Source organism: Leptonychotes weddellii, chromosome 5 (genome assembly GCF_054177405.1).
Source record: "Leptonychotes weddellii isolate Sample4059 chromosome 5, ASM5417740v2, whole genome shotgun sequence".
Taxonomy (NCBI): Eukaryota; Metazoa; Chordata; class Mammalia; order Carnivora; family Phocidae; genus Leptonychotes; species Leptonychotes weddellii.
In genome coordinates, this window is record NC_138373.1 from 80,141,470 (window position 1) to 80,162,654 (window position 21,185).

Consider the following 21,185-nt stretch of genomic DNA (forward strand, 5'->3'; position numbering starts at 1 on the left):
ATCTCTCTCTCTCTCTCTCTCTATATATATATCTTTCTCTCTCTCCCTCTCTTTCTCTACACAGAAACACACACACACACACACGAACATGTGTTGTTATTGTTGAACGGATAAATGATAGCAATTGATTGGCAACTACATAAATTAAAGCTTCTCATGGAGCAATTAAACCATTAAATTAAATAGTGCATTAAAAACATGCTTGGCATAATAAGTACTTAAAAATAGTATTTGCTATATTGTTATTATAAAATGATCTCTGATAAAGTTCTAAGGGAACCTCAGGGAAGATTACATTTGTGGATTGGATAAGAAATTATAAAATGGTTAAAATATAATCTGAATCCTTAAGGATAAGTAAAGATTTACTAGGTCCTATTGCATGTGCCTGGATATAAACATCATATTTTTCTAAGCATATGTAATTGCAAGTGGCGCATAGTAGGCATCTATCTGTACAACTAATATTTAACACATTAAAACTAGTAAAATATAGATGGGATAAAACTGGGAGACATCTTGCCACATGCTTCCTAACTTAGAATAACATATTAATTCAACATACTTAAACTATGAGATAGAGAATCTAAAATAGCATACTTTCAAGGTTAATTTTCATTTTCATTCTCTTACACAAGTCCTTCCTTAATTCTGGTAGCCTTTCAAAAATCATATCAAAGTACCATTTAAATATGCTATCATTAATTTTCTTCAACATGCAAACAAACTCTCAAAACTAATGAGATAACATAAGAAATTTTTATGGTAGCAAAGCACAGATGAGTATTCTGTGGGATGTGAAAGAAAGCTGTCCTTATTATATCCTAAAACAGATTGGAAAGGATTTACCCTACTACTGAATAATGAGAAATGGTAAAGGTTATTAAACTGTGTGGATAAGTAAAAAAAAAAAAATGCTGCACTTGTTTCTGTGAAATTGTGATACAAGAGAAAATCATCAACAGAGTAGCTCTATCAAATGGACTATGGTTTAATCCTCAGTCATTAAAAAACAACAATAATGACCACTAACACAACAAACAAATGGCAAGTAAAACAGCTTCTGGCCTATCCACTGGAAAATATTTTAATGGAAAATTTTATCCAGAATTTAATTATTAAGAACTCAGAAACACTCTTCCCTATCAGCAGTACCCTGATCTCAAGGGGGGATTTTTCAAAGACCTCAAAAGTTCTAGGTTTGGGAAAGGCACTTTCTGAGGTTCTGATATTCAGTTGTAAATTCTATACTCAAGAAAAATGGTATCTCCAGTTCCTTTAAATTAAAAAAATCTATGATATTAAGGGAAAAAAGAAAAATGAAATGGCAGTTGGCCATGCCTTAATGATTTAACTTGGCATCTGGTCAAATGACCTGGGCAAATGTTCTTTTGAAAAATGTCATAGAATTTTTATTAATGATGAATATTTAAGGTCTCAAACCATACTCATCTTAAAGAAGACTACTTTAGCAATCTAGGTTCTGTCAAAACTGGATTTTGAATGACTTGACCCTCATAATAATTGAACTAGTTCTGCATGCAAATGTAGTCTAAATCACCTTTCTGTCAAGCATCCAAATTCTTTTGTTGAATATGAACAAAACATGCACCAAAAAATAAAGAAGTCTGTAAACATTTATTTCTTCAGGAAACTGGGAGTTGCCATTCAGTTTCATATTACAATGCTGAATTTTGTGGACTTAAAATTTGTAAAACTGGTTTCACAGACTATGTAATTCTTAGGAAGTACTCATTGTCCTAATACCAGGGAAATAAAAATTAACATAAAATGTTGGGAGTGAGCAAACTGAATCTTTTTGGTCTTCAAGTGAATAAACAAACTTGAGCAATGACAACAACAATGATAATGCATATTTAAGATATTTTTGATTTACGTAAAATGAGTATATGTCATATGACAGGTATTTCCTTAGTGTCTTTTTTGAATTTTCTCAACTACAGCTTCTGTGTGAAACTATGTAAGATAATGGCACAAGATCCTAGAGCTAGTAAATGACAAAACTAGAATTGAGTAGCGTGATTTTTTAAAATTTTATTTTATTATGTTATGTTAATCACCATACATTACATCATTAGTTTTTGATGTAGTGTTCCATGATTCATTGTTTGCATATAACACCCAGTGCTCCATTCAATACATGCCCTCTTTAATACCCATCACCAGGCTAACCCATCCCCCACCGCCCTCCTCTCTCGAACCCTCAGTTTGTTTCTCGGAGTCCATAGTCTCTCATGGTTCGTCTCCCCCTCCGATTTCCCCCCCTTCATTCGCTTCCTACTATCTTCTTTTTTTTTTTTTAACATATAATGTATTATTTGTTTCAGAGGTACAGGTCTGTGATTCAACAGTCTTACACAATTCACAGCACTCACTGTAGCCCCTACCCTCCCCGATGTCTATCACCCAGCCACTCCATCCCTCCCACTCCCCACCACTCCAGCAACCCTCAGAGTGATTTTTGAACTGAAGTTTACAAATTCATCATAGGAGTGCAAGTTCTGGAATTTGAGAAAACAGGATTCAAATCCCAGTGCTACTACATATTAGCAGTAGAACTTCCTGCATCTTGACTCCATTGTGCCACAGTTTTCTTATGTATAAAATATGGATAATAATAATATCTGTCCCATAGAATCCTATAAGATTTTTTTGTGTGTGATTATAAACTATTTTTATTAGTTTAAGTACAGCCTCTTTTCAAGTTTTTATTTAATTTTCTAGTTAGTTAACATACAGTGTAATATTAGTTTCAGGAGTAGAATTCAGTGATTCATCACTTACAGACAACAGCCAGTGCTCATCACAAGTGTCCTCCTTAATACCCATCACCCATTTAACCCATCTCCTCATCCACCTCCCATCCAGCAACCCTCAGTTTGTTCTCTATAGTTAAGAGTACATTTAAGGTTTGCCTCCCTCTCTTTTTTTTCCTATATTCATCTGTTTTGTTTCTTAAATTCCACATCTGAGTGAAATCATATGGTATTTGTCTTTCTCTGACTGACTTATTTTGCTTAGCATAATACACTCTAGCTCCATGCACATTGTCCCAAATGGAAAGATTTCATCCTTTTTATGGCTGAGAAATATTCTATTATATAGATATAGATAGATATGGATATAGATATAGATAGATATAGATATAGATATAGATATAGATATAGATATAGATATAGATACAGATATATGCCACCTCTTCTTTACCTATTCATCAGTCGTAGGACATTTGGGCTCTTTCCATAATTTAGCTATTGTTGATAATGCTTCTATAAACATCAGGGTGCATGTGTCCCTTGAAATCAGTATTTTTGTATCCTTTGGGTAAATAACTAGTAGTGCAATTGCTGGATTGTAGGGTAGTTCTAATTTTAATTTTTTTGATGAACCTCCATACTGTTTTTCCACAGTGGCTGCACCAGTTTGCATTCCCACCAACAGTGTAAGAGGGTTCCCCTTTCTCTGCTTCCTCACCAACATCTGTTGTGTCCTTTGTTGTTAATTTTAGCCATTTTGACAGGTGTGAGGTGATATCTCATTGTAGTTTTGATTTGTATTTCCCTGATGATAAATGATGTTGAGCATCTTTTCATGTGTCTCTTAGTCATCTATATGTCTTCTTTGGAAAAATGTCTATTCATGTCTTCTATCCATTTCATAACTGGATTATTTGTTTTTTGGGTGTTGAGTTTGACAAGTTCTTTATATATTTTTTTCAGATATGTCATTTGCAAATATCTTCTCCCATTCCGATAGTTGCCTTTTAGTTTTGTTGATTATTTCCTTCGCTGTGTAGAAGGTTTTTATCTTGATGAAGTCCAATAGTTCATTTTTGCTTTTGTTTCCCTTGCTTCAGGAGACATAACTGGTAAGAAGTTGCTACAGCTGATGTCAACGAGGTTGCTGCCTATGTTCTCCTATAGGATTTTGATGGTTTCCTGTTTCACATTTAGGTCTTTCATCCATTTTGAATTTATTTTTGTGTCTGGTGTAAGAAAGTGGTCCAGTTTCATTTCATTCTTCTGCATGTTGCTGTCTAGTTTTTCCAACGCCATTTGTTGAAGAGACATTCTTTTTCCCATTGGATATTCTTTCCTGCTTTGTTGGAGATTAATTGACCATGTAATTGTGGGTCCATTTCTAGTTTTATCTTCTGTTCCATTGATCTATGTGTCTGTTTTTATGCCAATACCATATGATCTTGATGACTACAGCTTTGTTATATAGCTTGAACTCTGGAATTATGATGCCTCCAGCTTTGCTTTTCCTTTTCAAGATTGCTTTGACTATTCAGGATCTTTTTTTTTGTTCCATACAGATTTTAGGAGTGCTTGTTCTAGTTCTGTGAAAAATGCTGGTGGTATTTTGATAGGGATTACATTAAATGTGTAGATTGCTTTGGGTAGTATACACATTTTAACAATATTTGTTCTTTCAATCCATGAGCATGGGATGTTCTTCCATTTCTTTGTATCATCTTCAGTTTCCTTCATAAGTGTTCTATAGTTTTCAGAGTACAGATCTTCTACTTCCTTGGTTAGGTTTATTCCTAGGTATTTTATTGGTTTTTGGTGCAGTTGTAAATGTGATTGATTCCTTGATTTCTCCTTCTTTTCTTCTTTTTTTTTTAGATTTATTTATTTTTAGAGAGAGAGAGCACAAGTGGGAGGGTCAGAGGGAGAAGGAGAGAGAATCTCAAGGAGACGCCACACTGAGCATGGAGCCTGACACAGTACTCCATCCCACGACCTCGAGATCAGGACCTGAGCTGAAACCAAGAGACGGACGCTGAACCGACTGCACCACCCAAGCACCCCTTGTTTCTTTCTGATGTTTCATTATTGGTGTATAGAAATGTCACAAATTTCTATATCTTGATTTTATATCTAGTGATTTCACTGAATTCATGTATCACTTCTAGCAATTTTTTGGTAGAGTCTTTCTGGTTTTCTGTATACAGTATCATGTCATCTGTGGAGAGTAAAAGTTTGACTTCTTCCTTGCTGATTTGGATGCCTTTAATTTCTCTGTGTTGTCTGATTCCTGTGGCTAGGACTTCCAGTACCATGTTAAATAACAGTGGTAAGAGTGGATATCCATGTCTAGTTCCTGACCATAAAGGAAAAGCTCTCAGGTTTTTCCCTATTGAGAATGATATTAGCTGTGGGTCTTTTGTATATAGCCTTTATGATGTTGAGCTATGTTTCCTCTAAACCTATTTTGTTGAGGGTTTTTATGAAGAATGGATGTTATACTTTGCCAAATGCTTTTTCTGCATCTATTGAGAGGATCCTATGGTTCTTATCCTTTCGTTTATTGATGTGGTATATCATGTTGATTGATTTGCAAACATTGAACCACACTTGCAGCCCAGGAATAAATCCCAGTTGATCATGGTGAATGATTCATTTAATGTACTGTCGGATTTCATTTGCTAGTATTTTGTTGAGAAATTTTGCATCCATGTTCACTAGGGATATTGGCCTGTAATTATCTTTTTTTAGTGGGGTCTTTGGTTTTGGAATCAAGGAATGCTAACCTCATAGAATGAGTTTGGAAATTTTCCTTCCATTTCTATTTTTTGGAACAGTTTTGAGAAGAATAGGTATTAACTCTTCTTTAAAAGTTTGGTAGGATTTTCCTGGGAAGCATCTGGCCCTGTACTTTTGTTTTTTGGGATATTTTTGATTACTGATTCCATTTCTTTGCTGGTTATCAGTGTGTTCAAATTTTCTATTTCTTCTTGTTTCAGTTTTGGTAGTTTATATGATTCTAAGAATTTATCCATTTCTTCCAGATTGCTTATTTCGTTGGCCTATAATTTTTCATAATATTCTCTTATAATTGTATTTCTGTGGTATTGGTTGTGATCTCTCTTCTCTCATTCATGATGGGAATTCAGCTTTGCTCCGTAAAGCATAATACATTCATATCCTAGGAGGCCCAGAAGAAGAAGAAAGGGAAAAGGGGATAGAAGTTTTATTTGAGGAAACTATAGCTGAAAACTTCCCTAGTCTGGGGAAGGTAACAGACATCCAAATCCAGGAGGCACAGAGAATCCCAATCAAAATTAACAAAAGCAGGCCAACACCAAGACATATTGTAGTAAAATTTGCAAAATATAGAGATAAGGGAAAAACTCCTGAAAACGGCAAGGGAGAAGTACCTAACCTACAAAGGAAGAAAAGTTAGAAGCAGACTTCTCCACAGAAACGTGGCAGGCCAGAAGAGAGTGGCATGATAGGGGAAAACTATGCAGCCAAGAATACTCTATGCAGCTAGGCTGTCATTAAGAATAGAAGACGAGATAAAGAGTTTCCCAGACAAACAAAAACTAAAGGAGTTTGTGACCACTAAACAAGCCCTGCAATAAATACCAAAGGGGACTCTTTGAGTGGGAATTACCAAAAGTGACAAAGACTAGAAAGGAACAGAGAAAATCTCCAGAAACAACAACTTAACAAGTAAGACAAATGACTCCCTAAGTCTACACTTGTGATCCAATATTTTTCTTTCCCTCTTCTTTTCAGCTTCATTATTTTCCATAATTTACCTTCTATATCATTTATTGGTTCCTCTACTTCTTCCACCCTTGTGGTCATTACATCCAGTTGGTTTCCCATCTCGGTTAGAGCATTTTTTATTTCGGCCTCACTAGTTTTTAGGTCTTTTTTCTCTGTGGTAAGGGACTCCCTGGTGTGTTCTATGCTCTTCCCAAGCCCAGCTAGTATCCTTATGATTGTTGTTTTAAATTCTGGGTCAGGCATATGACTTATATCTGTTTTGATTAGATCCCTGGCCATGACCTTTTCTTGTTCTTTCTTTTGGGATGAATTCCTCTGTTTTGGCATTTTGTCAAGGTCTCTTTCTTCTTTTGTGTGTTAGGAAAGCCTGTTATGTTTCCTGCTGCTGAGAGTAATGGCTTTATTAAGAAGAGGTCTTATAGTGTCCAGGGCCTCACACTTCAGCAAGTGTTTCTAGTGTATGCTGTGTGCACTCTGCTGCTGTGTTTTTAACTGTTCTTTCCCTCGAGTCAGTCCTCTTCAGAATTTTTCCTTGCCTGCAGTGAGGAGTGTTTAGACCTTTGCTAGAGTGTAGCGAGTTTTAACTAGGTATGGTCTGGTCTGCATGTTAAAAGAGACCTGATGCGGGATGCCTGGGTAGCTCAGTCTTTAAGCGTCTGCCTTCGGCTCAGGTCATGATCCCAGGGCCCTGGGATCGAGTCCCGCATCGGGCTCCCTGCTCCGCAGGGAACCTGCTTCTCCCTCTGCTGCTCCCTCTGCTTGTGCTCTCTCTTTCTCTCTCTCTCTGACAAATAAATAAAATCTTAAAAAAAAAAGAGAGAGACTTGATGCTATTTCCACTAGAGCTAAAGTTTTGCAGCACTCTATGGTCAGTAGATGTGTGAGCAGGCAGTCTAGCTGGTTTTCTGGGGCAGAGACCTGCCACTCTAGTTCTCAGGCACACTTGTTCTAGTAGAGAAACACCTACATAGCGAGGGGGTGGGGAGGGGTCCTGTTGTAAGCAGTTTAGGCTTCCACTGTTGGTGCTGTGCTGCTTACTGAAGTAAGTTTATGCTGAGAGGCAGGAGAGGAGAATGATGTGAGCCCTGTCCCTCATCCCCAGAGAGGGGAGTTTGCAACTGCCACTGTCCAAGAAGCCCTCTCAGAAGAAGGAACAATGTCCCCTCATGTGTCCTAGACCTCCCTCAGATCCTTGCCTTCACCCTGTCTGTGTCCGGGCCATCTGCTTGCCTGGCATCACAGTGCACCTTTGTTTTATCCCAGGCATGCTGACTGAGTTTTAAAACTCCAAACTTTAGGCACCCAGCGTATCAGGGACCCAGCAATGTACGAACTCACACTGGCCTTCTGGGGGAGTGGCTCACCATGCTGGGGCTCATTCAGGTTTGTCCCAGAAGGGCTGTCACATCAACACACAGGAGCTTAGAGTTTGGAGTAAAGCTCAGCAAAGAGCCATTGTCCAGGTTAGCCGCCCTCAGCAGGTGTCTCTGTGCCTATGCTAATGTGTGGGGAAGCATAATGGCACCCACCAACTCTTTTGTCTCCAGAGATTCTACACCACCTCTCCCAGATGCACTCCAGGAAGGGGGAACCATCTCTTCCAGTGTGTCCCAGGGGATCCTCAGATCACATCATCTGCTGCTGGGCTTCTGCCCTCATTTTCCACAGGAACACTGCAGTGCCTGCTGGGCTCAGCACCAGCCACAGCACAGACCTCTAAAACTCCAGTCTTTGAGCTCTACTTGTAAAAACTCAAGATAATCAACCTCTCTTGTTTTCCCAGCCAATGGCTTTGGGGAAGTGTTTTTCTTGTGCGATCCCCTGTGTGCTTCTCTCTCTTTCTCTCTCTCTCTCTCTCAACCTCTGTCCTCTCTTCTCTCTGTGATCAGGACTCCCTCCCCTCTGTAGCACCCACAATCCTTTTCTCCCCTAAATCATGTCTCTGCATATCCTACCTTCCACAAGGAGGCCTCTTCTCTCCCTCTAGTTGTGCAGTTTGTTCTGTCAGTCCTCAGATCGATTTATTGGGTGTTCAGAATGATTTCCATTTCTTCAGCTGTGCTCGAGAAATGAGGCAAGCCTAGGGTCCTCCTACAATTCTGCCATCTTCCCAAACTCCTTCCTATAAAAATTAGATGAGAGGATACCTATGATGCTCTTAGAAGACTGTGGCACATATAACTCAATGCTTTATTTTTAGTTATTATTTTTTATCACTATTGCCTTATTTCCTTTTAGCAACTATTTTTGTTTGCTTTTATTTTTTATTTTTTGATCACTTTCAATTTCTTTTTCTGTTTATTTATTTTCCTCTTTTTAAAAAAATTAATTCTGTTATAGTTGACATACTGTGTTACATTAGTTTCAGGTGTACAGTATAGTGATTCAACAATTCTATACATTACTCAGTGCTCATCATGATAAGTGTACTCTTAAACCTCTTCACCTATTTCATCCATCTCTCCCCACCTCCCTTCTGGTAACCATCAGTTTGTTCTCTATAGTTAAGAGTCTGTTTTTTGGTTTGTCTCTTTTTTCCCCCTTTTGTTCATTTGTTTTGTTTCTTAAATTCCACATATGAGTGAAATCATATGGTATTGTCCCTCTGACTTATTTCACTTATTGTTATACCCTCTAGATCCATCCATGTTGTTGCAAATGGCACAGTTTCATTTTTTTTTTTTTTATGGCTGAGTAATATTCAGCCATACATACATACATACATCTATACACCACACTTTCCTCATCCATTTATCTATTGAGGGACATTGGGCTGCTTCCATAATTTGACTATTGTAAATAATGGTGCAATAAACAGGGGTGCATATATCTTTTCAAATTAATGTTTTTGTATTCTTTGGGTAAATACCCAGTAGTAGAATTACTGGATCATATGGTATTTCTGTTTTTAACTTTTTGAGGAACCTCTACTATTTTCCACAGCAGCTACATCAGTTTGCATTTCCACCAACAGCTCATGAGGGTTCCTAGCAACTATTTTCAGTTACAGTTGTTACATTTTATAAATTATAGGGATATAATAAATAACTTGGAATTTATCATAGGTTAGTATAATTTCAGAAGGTAAAATTCTGGTATGCCAGAAATTAGGAAATTCCTGCCTCCATAATGTGTAATTAGGAAGTAATTAGAAATATATTCCTAACTATATTACTGCACGCTTAGTCTAAATAATAATAATAAAATACACAAGATTAAAATGTAAAAATAGGGGCGCCTGGGTGTCTCAGTTGGTTGGGCGACTGCCTTCGGCTCAGGTCATGATCCTGGAGTCCCGGGATCGAGTCCCGCGTCGGGCTCCCTGCTCAGCGGGGAGTCTGCTTCTCCCTCTGACCCTCCTCCCTCTCATGCTCTCTGTCTTTCATTCTCTCTCTCTCAAATAAATAAATAAAATCTTTTAAAAAAAAATTTTAAATGTAAAAATAAGGGGCACCTGGGTGGCTCAGTCGTTAAGCATCTGCCTTCAGCTCGGGTCATGATCCCAGGGTCCTGGGATTGAGTCCCACATCGGGCTCCCTGCTCAGCAGGAAGCCTGCTTCTCCCTCCCCCACTCCCCCTGCTTGTGTTCCCTCTCTCGCTGTGTCTCTCTCTGTCAAATAAATAAATAAAATTAAAAAAAAATGTAAAAATAAAGCAAGTGCCTGTACCCCAAATTTGGGTTGATTCTACATATACTATATAAAAAAGGGCGTGAAGGAGAAAAAGATGAAAGAAAAATGCAAAGCTATTGAATGCTTACACGTGTCAGATTCTATGTTGCTCATACTCTGCCTACCTCTCCAGGCTTATCTCACCTGTGTTCTTTCACTCAGTTTCCTATACTCTCTATTGCTCCCCTGACACAGGCTTTCCACATAATTCTCTCTTTCTCAAATGTTCCTCTTGAACTTCTTCACTTGGTTAACACTGACTCCTCCTTTAGATCACAACTGAATCATCAATCACTTGTTTTTGGAAAGCCTTCTCTGACAATGCAAGATCTGTACTGTAGGCTCTCAAATCAAGTGCCTCTCCTTCAAAATGATCATTATAGTTGCAACTTTATATTTATTTGTGCTTTTTGCTTATTGTCTGTCTCTCCTCTTGATTGAATTAAAAATAGCTAATTTGTATTAAGTATTCTCTAGGAAGTATACATTGTTTAATGTGCTTTATATACATTAACTAATTAAACTTCTTGTAGCAACCTAAAGAGTGAGTTCTATTGTTAATACCACTGTACAGAAAATATCAAGTACATTTTCCAAGGTCACAAACTAGTAAGACAGGATTCAAATCCAGGCTTTACATTCAGAGTACATTCTCTTAATCATTTCATTTGTTGCCTCTTAGGAGCTGCAAAAGGATTGATGTTACCACTATTGTATCCTTGAGAATGAGCACAGTGATTGAATGCAAATTGGTAGAACCTCATTAAAAGATATTTTGGCATTATCTATCAAAATGTAAAATGCACTTATATTTTGAACAAGCAGTTCTATTTCTAGGGTTATCTTGCACACAAATGGTCCATGTCTCAAAATATAGGTAGAAGGACATACATTGCTTTACTGTATATAGTAGGAATATGCTGAGACAATGGCAGAGTCGATCAGAAGACTGAATAAATACATCACAATATATCCATATGAGTGAATATTTTATAGCCATATAAAAATTAGAGCTATTTTGCTGATATAAAATGTACTCAATATATAAAGCTAAACAAACAAATAAGTGAGAATCAAAACAATATGTAAAAGCTTATTACCATTTTTAAGGTGCATATATGCATGTATATAATCAGAATATCTAGAAAGATACAAGAAATTGTTAATAGTGATTTCCTTTAGGAAGGAGAATAGAGGCACTAGGGTCAGTATTAAAGTCACTATTTCTCAATGCCCATATATTGTATTGTTTTCTTTTTCTAATCACATATATTGCTTTTTTAATTTCAAAAAAAAATAGCTTATGGGTTAGGGAATATAATAACTCAATGAGAATATTTCAAAGAAAAATTATAAGGCAATTACACAATCTCTTTAAAACATGTATATCATTTCTCTTCAAAGATTAACTAACTAGAAATAGAAAAAAAATAGTTGAAAACTTTAAGGCTATCTGCATGTATAGGAGAAAAGGGGGAAGCCAGCTTTTTAGTGTACATTTAAGAAAAATCCAGGGACTCCTGGGTGGCTCAGTCACTTAAGCATCTGTCTTCGGCTCAGGTCATGATCCCAAGTCCTGGGATTGAATCCCGCATGGGGCTCCTTGCTCAGTGGAGAGCCTGCTTCTACCTCTCCCTGCTGTTTGTGTGCTCTCTCTCTCTCTCTGACAAATAAATAAATAAAATATTTTTAAAAAAATCTGGAGTTAGCCACTTTCACATAATAGGTGGGTAATGACTCATCTTCAGGAAGATGTTTTTTTCTTTAGCAAAGTGCATTCAAGGGCATTTGGGGAAGTAACAGTGAGCAACCCAACTCCTACACCCTTAACCTAAGGCAAAGTCACAAAAAATGAAGTTAGAGCTGAATTTTATGCAAAATAAAGAAATCTTGGGTTTTCTTGGATAGCTTTGTAGTGAGGGAACTATAAGTAAATGAAGAGTGTCCATGGCAAAAGAGGACCCAGAGTAACAAATCAGATTGTGCAATGATTATTACTAGGTACAATGATAGTCAACATTTAATTTTTAGTTGTTTCCTTTTCTCCAAATCTTTTGGAAAAGATGACCACACAAGCTAACCTATGCAAAATTGGAATATTAAAAATAAAATGAAGTTGTGGTCAAGATGGGGTGGCAAATATAAATTACAGAACCAAGAAGGATGGTTAAGCACATCTGGCTGCAGGTTAAGAAAAGCAGGGGGCAGAGTAGACTAACAACAGAAACATTACCTCTTTTTTTTTTTTCTTTTTTTCTTATACAGCTGAAATTCCTTAAACATATTGAAAGGCATCTAGAATTTCCACAGTGTAGGAAGAGGGCATTTAAGCATTTTAAAATATTTTAAAATATGAGGTATCTTATAAAGCTGAAGAATTAAGACTTATACTTTGAGAGTTCAGATTTATATATATTAAGGAAAAAGTGCTATCAAAGTAAAAGAATGTTTACTTTAAATTTCACCATAAGTTCTAAAATAAAATGCCAAAATTTTATCTTCTAAAATCTAAATCTATGATAAATTTGTTAACTTGTGTGCAATTAGTTTGGTCATGAGATATACTAAAATTGGAATAAAGGAATTTTTTAATATTTATATTAAGATTGTGAAATATAAATTATAGACAGACTAGATTTATATTCAAACATTTTTCCCAGCATCTCACTCATTTGGCAGTCCCCACAATGATGCATCTGGTGATTTTAACACTATTCTTAAGTACAGGCCAAGGCTACACATCCATCCAACTTACCATTTTAATTGAAGTAATTTTTATATTATCTGAATTTTTAGTTTAGCCTAAGTTTTCATTTGCTGAATCTTAGACTTTAATGGTGGAGTGATATAGGGGGTAAATTTGCATTTAATTAGGAAAAGACAAATTATTAAATATAAACATCTTTAATTATTCACAGTGGGTACTTTCCAGCATAGGTAACCCTAGAATACTATCTCCTGGACATTATATATGAGAAGATTAATCTGGTAAATCACCACACACACAAGCACAATAACAACAAAATCATATTCTAAACCATATTAAATAATATTAAATAATACTAATAGATTTTTCTCTTAATTTTGGTTTAAGAGTTATCTGCTTCCCTGAATTATGTTGCTTTTTATTATATGACATAGTATTTTCCTACCCTCACTTCCTAGAAAGTTTTTTTTTTCAATTTTCTTTTTCTCCACTCCTGTCAAGTCAGTTTTTCCTATTTGCTTATTTTTAAGCTTCTATTATTTTTTTCAATATTTATTTTTTGTATTTGATCAGAGAATGTTAGTTTGGAGAAAATTTTTGTAATATTTATGGCAATATATACTTTTTAAAAGTTTTTATTTAAATTCCAGTTAGTTAACATACAGTGTAATGTTAATTTCAGATGCACAGTATAGTGATTCAACAATTCCATTGATGGTTGTTAAGTTTGTACCATTCTTTTCTCCTCTCCTCCCTACGTTTTAGGTATATGTTATTTTATTTTATATCCTTTTTTTTTCTTCTGTTCCTTTGCTGATTTTTGAAGAAATATTCATTTTTATTTCTTTTGTGTTTCCTGACTTTATACTGTCACTTTTGGTCTCTCTTTTCCACTCAAAAAGTCCCTTTTAATATTTCTTGCAGGGCTGGCTTAGTGGTCAAAAACTCCTTTAGTTTTTGTTTGTCTGGGAAACTCTTTATCCGTCCTTCTATTCTGAATGATAGCCTTGTTGGAAAGAGTATTTTTGACTGCAGATTTTTCCCATTCAGAACTTTGATTATATCATGACACTCACTTCTAGCTTGCCAACTTTCTGCTGAAAAATTTCCAGCTAGCCTTATGGGTTTTCCTTTTCAAGTTAATGACTTCTTTTGTCTTGCTGCCTTTAAGAGTTTTTCTTTACCACTTTATTTTGTAAATTTAATTACAGTATGTGTTGGTATTGGCCTGGATTTGTTGATTTTGATTGGAGTTTTCTGTGCCTCCTGGATCTGGATGTCTGTTTCCTTCCCCAGATTAGGAAAATTTTCAGCTATTATTTCTTCAAATAAATTTTCTGCCCCCTCTTCTCCCTCTTCTCCTTCTGGGACTCCTATAACAGGAATGTTATTACACTTGATGGAATCACTGAGTTCCCTAAGTCTATTCCTGTATTGCATAATTCTTCTTTCTCTCTTTTGTTCAGCTTCATTGCTTCCCATTACTTTGTCTTCTAGGTCATTAATTTCTTCCTCTGCTATTCCGGCCTATTGTTCATTGCATCGAGCATGCTTATAATTTGATTTATTGCTCTCTCCATCTCCATTGATTCTTTTTTCTCTTTCTCTGTTGTAAGAGTCTCACTGGTGTCTTCTCTTCTTTTCTCAAGCCCAGTGAGTATCCTTAAGATCATTGCTTTAAATTCTCCATCAGGCATGTTATTTATATCTATTTTGCTTAGATCTGTGTATGTGGCCTTATCTTGTTCTCTCATTTGGGATAAATTCTTCTGTCTTCACATTTTGTCTAAGTCTCTGCCTCTTTCTCTATGTTAGAAAAGCCAGTTATGTTTCCTGCTCCTGAAAGTAATGGCCTTATGAAGAAGAGGTCATGTAGTGCCTAGGGCCTGTGCTTCTGGGAGTGTCTCCAGGGTGTGCTCTGCTGTTATGTTCTGACTGCTCTATCCCTCAGGCCAGTTGTCTGCAGAGGTTCTCCTTGCCTGCTGTGGACAGTGATTGGTCCCTGGCCTGAATGTGGTGTTTTAACTTGATGTGTTCTGGTCTGCTTGTGAGGTAAGACCAGTCACCACCTCCACTGGAACTGAGGCCCTGTAAAACTCTGATCAGGGGACATGGTGTAGGCAGGGGTTTGTGCTGATATTCTTGGGAAGGGCCCACCACTCTCAGACTGGGGCAAGCGTGACTGAGAAGGAAGTTCCACCAGCAAGTTAGGCAGTCAGTGTTGACACTGTGCTGCTTCCTGTAGGTGGCTCTGTATTTATGCTGCAGGATAGGGGAATGAAATGGTGCCAGCCAGCTTCTTTGTTCCCAGAGTGGTGTCTCCATGAATGCTGCCTCTCAGGGACGCACTCTGAGAAGAGTGAATAATCTCCCTCAGGTGTGTGCCTCAGGTGTTTTTCAGATCATTGTTACCACTCTGTCTGCCCCTGAGTTGTTTGTCCTGTCTTCTCTCTAGGGGCAGTACAATGCCCTCCACACTCTATCCCAGCCAACCCCACTGACATTTAAAACTCCAGGCTTCAAGTCCCACTGTTTGCAAGAACTCATGAAATTCAGCTCCTCTCCCTTTGCAAGCCAATGGCTTTGGGGAAATGTTCTCCTTGTGTATTCCCCTCTGTGCTCTACTCTCTCTCGCCCTTCTCCATCACCAGAGCTCCCTCCCCTCCACAGCATTGGTGATCCATTTCTCCCCTAAACCATGTCTCCACACTTTGTACCTTCTTTCATGTGGCGTCTTTTCTCCCTTTAGTTGTGGAATTTGTTCTGTCAATCTTCAAGTCCATTTTGCGGGTATTGAGGATAATTTGTTAGTTATCTAGTTGTACTTGTTGGATGAGTAGGGTCCTACTCTGCTGCCATCTTCCTGCTCCTCCTACCAATATGTAATTGATGTGTAAAATATTTTATAGACCATCAAAAAATTATTGTGTACCAAGTATGATATAGATACTGGTTAATCATATTTTATAGAAGTCAAATTTTTTCATATTTTATATATATCATATATAAAAATTTTTATATTTTATATATTACCTTTTAAAGATAAGAATTTTTTATTGTACAAGTCTACAAGATGAAATTTACTATTTCAACTACTTTAAATGTACAGTTCAGAGACATTTAGTACATACTCAATATAGTACAACCATCAGCACTCTCCAGTTCCAGAACATTTCAGAACCGTCAAAAGGAACCCCATATCAATTAAGCAGTCTGTTCTCTGTCTCTATGGTTTGGCCTATGACAGATATTTCACTTTACATATATATGGCCTTGTATCTGTCTTGTTTTACTTAGCATAATGTTTTTAAGGTTCATCCATGGTAGCAGTACTTCAATTTCCTTTTTTTTTTTTTGGTTGAATAATATTATATTGCATCGATATACCATATTCTGTTTATCTCTTGTTTATCTCTCCCTCTGTTGTTGGGCTTTGAGTTGTTTCCACCTTTGGGCCATCATAAAGGGTGTTGCTATAAGTTTTCATATATACATTTTTTCTAGAGAACCTATTTTCAATCGATTTGGATATATACCTAGCAGTGGAATTACTGAATCATATAGTAAGTCTATGTTTAAACATAGATGTTTAAGAATGTTGAAGAACCAAAAAAAAAAAAAAAAGAATGTTGAAGAACCACTGAACTGTTTTCTGTAGTAGTTGCACAATTGCACATTCCCACCAGCAATGCACAAGTGTTCAAATTTCTCCACATCTTTATCAAAACTTGTTATTTTCCATTTTTAAAATTAATATCCGTATGTTGTAAGAACATATGGTCTACCCTGGAGAGTGTTCCATGTGTACTTGAGAACATTTATTCTATCTACTTTTATTGTGTGAAATGTTGAGCGTTTTATATATCTTAGATGTAGTTGGCTTATGATGTTGTTCAAGTTCTTGATGTCCATACTGATTGCTGTCCAGTTTTCCTATTCATTGTTGAAAGTACATTACTGAGGTCTTCAATTGTTATTGTTGAATGATCTATTCTTGCATTTCTGTTAGTTTTGCTGCATATATTTTAGGCCTCTGTTGCTACATGCATATATGTTTACAATTGTTACCTCTTCTTGATGGATTGACACTTTTACCAATATACAATGCCTTTCTTAGCCTCTTATAAAAATGTATGACTTAAAGTCCTTTTTGTCTGATGTCTACCTTAGCTCTCCTTGGTTACCATTTGGGTAAAGTATTTTTCCAACCTTTCATTTACAGTCTACTTTTGTCTTTGGATATAGAGTAAGTCTCTTGCACCCTTACTTATAAAATAATATATATTTGGGTCATTTTTACATCAATTTTACCAATCTCTGCCTTTTAATAAGAGTTTAATCCATTTAGACTTAAGTAATTACTAATATAGAAGGACTTACTACTTATATTTTTCTACTTATATATATTTATTCTTATGCCTTTTTTCCCTCAATGCCTCCATTACTGGCCTTCTTCTTTGTTTAATTGATTTTAGCTGGTATGTCATTTTTATCCCCTCTCATTCCATTTTCTGTGTATTTTTGTTGTTATTTCCTTAGTGTTTATTCTGTTGATCACAGTAAATATTTTAAATTTATAACAATATAGTTTGAATTAATATAAACTTCAATATCACAAAAACACTCTTCTATATCTTCCTCCCCCCCATTGTATTTTAATTGTCACAAGTTACATTATTATAAATCATGTGCTGATTAGGGTACCTGGGTGGCTTAGTCAGTTAATTGTCTGCCTTCGGTTCAGGTCATGATCCCAGGGTCCTGGATCAAGCCCCACATCAGGCTCTCTGTCCTGCAGGGGGCCTCCTTCTCCCCCTCCCTCTGCCTGCAATTCCTCATGCTTGTGCACTCTGTCTGTCAAATAAACAAATTTTTTTTTAAAAATAAATCATGTGCTGATTAACTTAGATTATATAGTGATCATTTTATGCATTTTTTCTTTTACATCATGAAAATTTACAAACCCCAAACATAATAATACTTATTTTATTATATTATAAAATAAATATTTTTTATTTATCTTTGTAGTTACCTTTGCTATTGTTCTTTATTTCTTTGCATGACTTTGAGTTATTATATAATGTTCTTTCATTTCAGCCCAAAAGCCAACCTTTAGCATATTTTATAGGGTGGGTCTACTATGGCAATGGACTACTTCAGCTTTTGTTTAGTTGGGAATGTCTTAATTTCACCTTCACTTTTATTTATTATTTTTTTAAGATTTTATTTATTTATTTGACAGAGAGAAACACAGTGAGAGAGGGAACACAAGCAGGGGGAGTGGGAGAGAGAGAAGCAGGCTTCCCGCCGAGCAGGGAGCCTGATGGGGGGCTTGATCCCAGGACCCTGGGATCATGACCTGAGCCGAAGGCAGATGCTTAACAACTGAGCCACCCAGGCGCCCCTCCCTTTCACTTTTAAAAGGATAGTTTTGCTAAACATAGAATTTCTAATTGGCAGGTACTTTTTTCCCTTTAGCATTTTTTTTAAAAAGATTTATTATTTATTTGAGAGAGAGAGAGTGTGAGCATGTGGGTGGAGGGACAGCGGGAGAGGGGCACAGGGAGAGAGAACCCTACCCATGGAGCAGGGAGCCTGATGCAGGGCTTGATCCTATGACCCTGAGATCATGACCTGAGTAGAAATCAAGATTCGGACACCTAACTCACTGAGCCACCCAGCGCCCCTCCTTTTAGCACTTGAAAAATGCCCCCCTCTCTTTCTGGCCTGCATGGTTTCTGATGAGAAATCAAAGTTAATATTAAATCACAGACCTGTACCTCTGAAACAAATAATACATTATATGTAAAAAAAAAAAAAAAAAAGAAGAAGAAGAAGATAGTAGGAAGGGAAGAATGAAGAGGGGGAAATCAGAGGGGAGATGAACCATGAGAAACTATGGACTCTGAGAAACAAACTGAGGGTTCTAGAGGGGAGGGAGGTGGGGGGATGGGTTAGCCTGGTGATGGGTATTAAAGAGGGCATGTACTGATTAGAGCACTGGGTGTTATATGCAAACAATGAATCATGGAACAGTACATCAAAAACTAATGATGTAATGTATGGTGATTAACATAACATAATAAAATAAAAAGAAAACAAAAGACAAAGTTAATATTATTGAGAATTTTTTTAATTGTGGTAAAATCATAAAATTTATTATCTTAATCATAAGGTCAGCAGAAGAGCGAGCGTAGGAATGGACCTATGGACCTCAGTTTTTTCTGGGTATTAATTTTCCTTGTAACTGTGAGAGGAAATACAGTTTTTTAGAGGTGAGTGTTGGTCCATGTGGTGGAAAGAAATGTTTTTGTTTGGAGGCAGAGGAACACAGGGAGTTCCATTTCATTTCCTTGGTGCTAAAAAACAACAAATAGCCACAATAAATAAATAAATAAATGAACAAAAAAAAACCCTTTATAAATAAAACTCCTACAGTCATTATCTTTTAAAAATTGTTTTTAGGTTTACTATATAGTAATGTTAGCTCTATGCATGTAACAGATCTCTAGAATTTTTTCATCTTGCAAAACTGGAATTTTGTACCAATTGAACACTGACTTTCTATTCTTTTCATTTCCCTGCCCCTGAAAACTACTATAATACTTTCTGATTCTAAGAATTTGATTATTTTAGATACCTCATATAAGTGGAATCATGCAGCACTTGCCTTTTTATGGCTTTTTGCGCCTTGCATATCTTTTTTTTTAAGTTTTTATTTAAATTCCAGTTAGTTAACATACAGTGTAATATTACTTTCAGGTGTATAATATAGTGATTTGATATTTCCATACAACACCTGGTGCTCATCACTTCCCATATCTTTAAACTTCATCCATGTTGTAGCATATGCCAGGATTTTCTTTTTTTTAAGACTGAATAATATTCCATTTATGTATATACAACATTTTTTTAACCATTCATCCATAGATGGAAATTTAGTTTGCTTCCATCTCTTGGCTATTGTGAATAATGCTGGAGTGAACACGGGTATGCAAATCTCTCTTCAAGATCCTATTTTCAAAGTTTTTGTCTATTTATCTAAGGAGTGGAATTGCAAGATCATATGGTATTTCTGTGTTTAATTTTTAGAGGAACCTCCATGCTGTTTTTCATGATAGCTGCATCATTTTACAATATCACCAACAGCGCACAAGGGATCCAATTTCTTTACATCTCCCTTGTTATTTTTTGTGTATTTTTGTTTGTTCTGGGGGATTCCTTTGGTTATGTTTTTGTTTTGTTTTGATAAAGACATCCTAACAAGTGTGAGGTGATACCTTATTGTGATTTTATTTGCATTTCCCTGATAACTAGTGATGTTGAGCATCTTTTCATATATCTTTAGGCCATTTGTGTAACTCCTTTGTAGAAATATCTATTCAAGTTCTTTGCCAACTTTTAATCCACAAGGTTGTTTTGTTGTTGTTGTTGTTATTATATTATTATTTTTGATATTGAGTTGTAAAAGTTCTTTATATAATCTGAATATTAACCTCTTATAAGATATATGGTTTGTAAATATCCTCTCCCATTCTGTAGGCTACTTTTTCACTCTGGGATTGTTTCCTTTGGTGTGCAGATTTTTTTTTTTTATGTGATGTCATTTGCTGATATGTACTTTGGTTGTTTTGCCTTTGATGTCATATATATAAGAAATTATTGTGAAATCAAATGCCAGAAAGGTTTCCCCCTATATTTTATGTAGGAGTTTTACAGTTCAGGTGTTTAATCCATTTTGAATTAACTTTTGTATAGGGTGTAAGGTAAATGTCAAACTACATTCTTTTGCATATGGATATCCAGTTTTCCCAATATCATTTGTTGAAGAGACTGTCATTTCCTCATTGTGTACCCTTGGCACCCTTGTTCAAGATCATTTCACCATATACGCAAGGGTTTATTCCTGGACTCTTTATTCTATTCCATTGGTCTATATGTCTGGTTTCCTACCAATACTTATGGTTTTGATTACTTCCATTCCTAGTTTGTTGAATGTTGTTGTTGTTATTTGTTTTTATTGTGGTAAAATACACATAATGTAAAATTTACCATCTTAACCATTTTGGGGTGTATAGTTCAGTGGTATTAAATACATTCATATTGCTGTGCAATCATTAACACCTATCCATCTCCAGAACTCTTTTCTTCTTGCAAGACTGAAATTCTATACCCATTAATCAATAACTCCCCACTTCTCCCTCCCTGGGCCCCTGGAAACCAACATTATACTTTCTGTCTCTATGATTTTTTTTTTTTTTT